The sequence below is a fragment of the Pinus tabuliformis genome, chromosome 4_2 (genome assembly GCF_031772625.1).
Source record: "Pinus tabuliformis cultivar Carrire ecotype Pingquan chromosome 4_2, CPIR1, whole genome shotgun sequence".
Classification (NCBI taxonomy): Eukaryota; Viridiplantae; Streptophyta; class Pinopsida; order Pinales; family Pinaceae; genus Pinus; species Pinus tabuliformis.
The window spans coordinates 561,846,235-561,852,768 of NC_142304.1; the positions used below are offsets into that span (position 1 = coordinate 561,846,235).

Consider the following 6,534-nt stretch of genomic DNA (forward strand, 5'->3'; position numbering starts at 1 on the left):
ACTCTTATTCCATTATAATTGGAATTTACATTAAAATGTACCAGACATTCATACTCTTATTCCATTATAATTGAAATTTACATTGAAACAACACACCACACAATCATGACTATAACAACATAGATACATCATCAAACAAGAATCAATATCGAGTGATTCCTTGGGTTTTATTTAGACACATATTAGTGTTTTATTTAGCCATATTAGATGATGATACTCGTCGGTCATTTGATTCACTAAAACTGGTACTGCTCGTAGCGCAGGGAACATTGAGTGGATTTACCCTGAGCACCGATGGCAAAGCCGCAAATGGCCCAAAGTTGGTTGACGACGGAAGTAAGGCAGTTGGTGCAATTAGACGTAGAGAGTGGCGCATCGCAGACTGATTCCCCGTAGGCAGTGGGTGAGCCCTCGCTGCCTGCAACCGTCTTGTAGCCGACACCGCTCGAGGGCGTGTGCTCTTCCATATTGGAGAGTAGGTTATTGAGAGTATTGAAAAAAGGACCCGTGGGATCGAATTTATTCACGTTACACAGATACGACAGTAAGGGTACAGTCTGCGCCGCGCCCACCAGAGATACGAGCAGTAGTAACATGAGAGGCAAAGCAAAGCCAAATGACCCCATCGTAATCAAATAATATCACACTCGCAAACGTTATTGCGATCCCTTGAATCCCTTCAAACGTTATTGCGATCCTTATCAGTCTGGTGAGGACACCCCCTTTTATAGCCCTCGCGCCACCTGGTTCAATGATGGTGGTGCTTTGTCACTCACAGAAACAAACAAAAGCTTCATACTGGATACAGGCCGCATTCATTTCTCCAGTGGCATGGCATTCTAAACATTGCCTTCACACCTCGTTGACTCATTTTTTTTAATATCATTCTTAATCAATTCTATTGGATTTTAGTATTTCAGAATCTTAAATTTCAGGGATATTATAAAATTTGATTTAAAAAAAAAATAAAATTAATTTTAAAATATATATTGAATTCGATTATGAAATGGATGTATTTTAACATCTTCCTTAATTAATTCTATTGGATTTTAGTATTTCAGAATCTTAAATTTCAGGGATATTATAAAATTTAATTTAAAAAATAAAATTAATTCTGAAAATATATTTCAATTTCATGTATTTTAATATCATTCTTAATCAATTCTATTGGATTTTGGTATCTCAGAATTTTAAATTTCAGTGATATTATAATATTTGATTTAAAAAATAAAATTGATTCTTGAAATATATTATAATTTCAATGATATTATAAAATTTGATTTAAAAAATAAAATTAATTCTTGAAATATATTTTAATTTTTTTATGGAATGGATGTATTTTAAGATTATTTTTAATCAATTTTATTGGATTTTAGTATTTCAGAATCTTAAATTCAGTGATATTATAAAATTTGATTTAAAAAATAAAATTAATTGTTGAAATATATTTTAATTCCATTATGAAATGGATGTATTTTATTTTATATGACAATCATTTTTTCAATATCATTTTTATCCAAGTTATGAAATGGATGTATTTCATTTTATTTGGGCACTTAGAGTGGATTTTACTAATATGAATTGGATATTACTGATATGAATTGAAAATATTTCATTTTGTTTGGGTAAGTCAACTAGATTTTAATATTAAGAATTGTATAGTTAATAAAATATAAAATATAAAATGACAAAAGTAAATAAATAAAAATATTAATAAAGTAGTGCTTTGGTCACAAAGGTTCAATGAAAAGAAAAGAAAAAAGGATGTACATCAGTGAAAATATATATATTCAAATCTAAAATAGGGTATATATATGGCTAGAAAAATTGAAGCAGTGAACGGCTAATAGATCTGATCCATCTCGTTGCTAAACTATAGATGATGGCTGACATGCTTCAATGATATCTTAGTAAGCTATTTCATCTATATCTATAAGACCGATTGCTATCTACCGAAATTGGTTGGTTAGGGGGGAAAAGCAAACCCTAGAAGGTCCAACTCGAGGTGGTTAGCAAAAACTACAAATCTCTTAGCCTTCGGAGCAAACTTTGTAGAGTTGCTTGGAGTGGATTCAATGGTCACTATGAAAAAACTTAATATATATGAAAGAAATAGCTCAGTATGGTGTCTACTTACTATAGCCGGGGCAATTTCTAAACCACCGAGTATTATTATTCTAGAAGATACATATGGCTATAACATATAATACTCGTAGCTGCTATATACTGTGGTAGGCTTATTTATTGAATGAGTCGGACCACCAACATAAGGTCAATAGATTAGGTCCAGTAGGTAAGGTACCTAGTCGTAAGGTTATCTAGTAGATTGATCCGGATTTAGTTACAGCGATAACCATATACACAAAGATGCAGCGGAAATGATACTTCATTTCATTAATGGAAAATACTGAAATATGCTTACAACCAGAAATCGAAATAAACCAGCTGGGGCGATGGTAGCTTATCTCTGAGAAGAGATGTGGTGGCTACATGCCTCTGAACTGTTCTGAACTGTATTACAATGAGGCTCGAAGGCCTATTTATTGTTGAGAAACAATGGAAAACCCTTAACATTCCAAAACCTAACCCTAGAAGATGAAACGCCAAATTGTGGGCCCCGTTTGGGTAAATTGGTACATCAATTTCCCGGGGTCGTAACTTTGGCATATGATCTCCATTTGACGTGTACAATAGCTTGTTAGAAAGATCTATCAGAGCACTACCACTTTAGAAGGCAACATCGGTCCTTGGACCCATATTGCCCCAGATTTCCCAAAAAACGTCGTTTAGGGCCTCAAAACGGCTCCGGAAGTTCAGGACCCGAAAAACTGCTAAAAATAGTAAATTGTGCTACAATTTAGGAAACTGATAAAGCTGAAAGAGATAGTTGTGGGGGTCCAAATGGGATAGGTGGGTGGCCACCAACATCCACCTGGATCATTCCTCCCCCCTTAGGAAGCAATGGTCCCCATTGCGTTGAGTTCCTCCATCTGCTGAACTTGGTTCCTGGTGAGTTGTTCTGCAATCTCTGATGTGTTCAGAAATGGTGGGAAGCATGGTCGACGACGGTCCACATTGATCACTTGGTGCAAGCGAAGGAATGGAGGAATGCTATGCTCCAAATCATTGTTCCCCACAGCCTTGTTACTGCTGTAAGGACCATGTCGAAGTGGTGTGAGCTTCTGATGGGTTCTGGTAAGGCGTTCTCTCTGCAGATGCAACCAGACTTTGTTGCCCACCTGAAACTTCTGTGGTATCTCTGTGGGTGAGGAGAAGTTGTTCTTGTGTTCTGTCGTGACCGTATCCCTTTGTTGTTGCTGCTGCATTGAGGAACCCTTTACAGGGGTCATGGATGTAGCAACGATCTTCCCCTTACTTTGGGAGTGAACCAGACAGATAAATTTCCTGGTCTGGGAGATGAGCTTGCTACCTTTCTTAGTAAGGATCAAAGATGTGGCAGTAGGTGGGGCTACCTCCGGTATCCTGTATAATGAATTATTTAAAGAAATAACGACAACACGAGGCCTTGACTCATACACAGCATGTCACCTCCACAAGTATGGTTGGCCTAATAATACATCACAAACATCCAGAGGTGTAACATCACACAATACCTCATCTGTGAAGGGCTTGATGCTGTAGGGAAGGCGACACTGCTAGCGAACTTTGAGATCTCGTCCTTCATGAAGCCACCCGATACTATACGGCTGTGGGTGTGGTGTAATCAGTAGGCCCAACCGCTTCACGACCTCTGCTGAAACGAGGTTCTTTTGGCTGCCACTATCGACAATGAATTGTATCGGCGAGCCCTTCACCCACATCTGTGAGTGGAAAAGACGCTCCCCTTCCTCTGGATTTTCAGGCTCATCTTTCTGGATCTTGGTAGTGGCAATAGTGGCGCTGGGATTCGCATCAATGATCTGCTTCCCTTTTCCATTCCCCTTGTCAGGTTCTAGCACAGGGTCAGAACATGCATCTGATTCAGAAGCCTTCAACTCGGCCACCAGCAACTGCTTGGTCCGACACTCACTTGTGTTATGAGTGGGACTCTTTTGGAACTCACACCACTTTCCTGTGTCCATCTTCGCCTTCGTGGTGTTGTTCTTTTCTTGCGGCTTCGACGGGTTGTCTTGGGTCATCCCGCCTTGGCTTTATCCTTTGGGCTTCGGATTTTCATATCCAAAGTCTCGCTTCTTCTGTTTGAACTTTTGCTCGATTTTGACAGCGTATTGGTATGCTATGCCGAGTGAGGAGATGTTCAAGAACCCCATCTCTTCCTAGATGTATCTGTGTAGGCAGTCGCGGTATTTGAGTACCAGATGCAGCTAAGAATCCTTGATACCCAACTTTGTGCGAAGGGTATGGAAAAGATTGGTGAACTCCAGAACGTCTTGGTCCCTTCCCTGCCGCAGCGTGGTCCACTTTATGTGTTCATCCTCATAGCTTCCGACAGGGTAGTACTACTCCTTGATGGCATCCCAGAATGAATTCCAAGTGGGTGCAGCTGAAAATAGTGAGCCAGTACTTTCATCATTCTGCTTGCAGTAGGTTTCCCACCAGTCCTTGACGTGGGGGGCTGCTTTGAGAAGAGCGAAAACAATCTTTTCCCGACTTGAAAATTCATGAACAGAAAAATACCCATCTAGCAGATTTAACCATTTATCTACGACATCTACATCTATTTGACCCTCGAAGATGCAGATTTCAAAATTAACTTGTACCTTAAACGGTGTGTGGCGTTTTCAGAGTAACGTTGGAAGCTGATGCGTCGCCTCTAGGTAGCCGCTGAAGGATCTACGTAAAGCTATCCATCATCGCGTTCCTTTCTCGCTCGAGGGCTTCTTCGAGCAAGATTTTGATAGGATCTCCTGCCCCCTCGTCTTTCTTCTCATCTGCCATCAGAGGCCGTCGGGATTTTCAAGGCTGGTCTTGCAAAGATTCGACAAGTTCAAACCCTAACTTCTTATATCCCGACCTCGTTGGGGACATGCAAAGAAAAACAGAGAAAAGGTAGACCGCTCTGATACCACTGATCCAGATTTAAACAAGAACGCAACAAATTACAGCGATAACCATATACACAAAGATGCAGTGGAAATAATACTTCATTTCATTAATGGAAAATGCTGAAATATGCTTACAACCAGAAATCGAAATAAACCAGCTAGGGCGATGGTAGCTTATCTCTGAGAAGAGATGTGGTGGCTACATGCCTCTGAGCTATTCTGAACTGTGTTACAATGAGGCTCGAAGGCCTATTTATTGTTGAGAAATAATGGAAAACCCTTAACATTCCAAAACCTAACCCTAGAAGATGAAACGCCAAATTGTGGGCCCCGTTTGGGTAAATTGGTACATCAATTTCCCGGGGTAGTAACTTTGGCATATGATCTCCGTGTGACGCGTACAATAGCTCGTTAGAAAGATCTATCCGAGCACTACCACTTTGGGAGGCAACATCAGTCATGGACCCATGTTGCCCCAGATTTCCCAAAAAATGTCGTTTAGGGCCTCAAAACGACTCCAGAAGTTCAGGACCCGAAAAACTGCTAAAAATAGTAAACTGTGCTACAATTTAGGAAACTGATAAAGCTGAAAGAGACAGTTGTGGGGGTCCAAATGGGATAGGTGGGTGGCCACCAACATCCACCTGGATCATAGATCACTCAACAAATAGAAACCACTTCAAGAACAAAGCTAGGCATGTTAGTCCTGGACCACTCGAGGATTTAATCCAATGCAGTGGGTACTGACTATTGCTACTCACTTATCTTAGAAGTACTAGATGGGATGGATGGTCCATTAGCTGATAAGGTTTCCCTAGATAGATATCTTGAACTGTCGGTCGAATTGGATCCATTAAAGCCAGAAAGAACCCTTAGGAAGATATTGAGAACTTCTGATTATATTGTTTAACTGCTGCATGACTTGATTATTGTCCATAATGGAGCCGGACGAGCTTCATACATTGCCAAGAGATTATTCACACTTACCTGTCTTTAGAAATATCTTAGGAGGACACTCTTGCTATTATCCCTTTACCCTTTGCTTAACCTTTACTAAAGTGGTTCCCATACAACCTAAGGAGGAGAGGAAGGAGGAGGGATGACTGCTATGATCCGTTACCTTATAAGCACTAGATAGATCAAACAACCTTGCCCTTGACTTTCTTTAATGCCGAAAGACTAGGAAATGGGAGGGATGGAGTGCTCCTCAACTTCATGAATCTTAGTAGGTACGTACGGGGCATCTATTAAAAATTCTCTTAGAAGCAGGTATCAGAATGGGATCAAACTACCTTATTTTCCTTTACCCCTCACCCTAGGATGATCGAGGGAGTCTTGCCCAAACCAATTCATTACCCTTCCCATACCTATATTGGGCATAAATAAACTCAAAGGTTTGTGCTTTGAGTATGGCTTCATCTTGCATCTGAGCAAATGTCATGGCACATTGTCGAGGATTTTTGGAAGGAGGTAATTGTGTTGTGAAAACACAATAAAGAATTTTTCAGAGTTTTTTAGGTGTTGCAAG

The 6,534-nt window shown here is 40.0% G+C and overlaps 1 pseudogene; it reads right to left on the reverse strand.

Annotated features, from left to right (window-relative positions):
* Window positions 1-236: 236 nt before the first annotated feature.
* On the reverse strand, window positions 237-626 carry LOC149170511 (antifungal protein ginkbilobin-like protein 1 pseudogene; annotated as a pseudogene).
* Window positions 627-6,534: the final 5,908 nt, after the last annotated feature.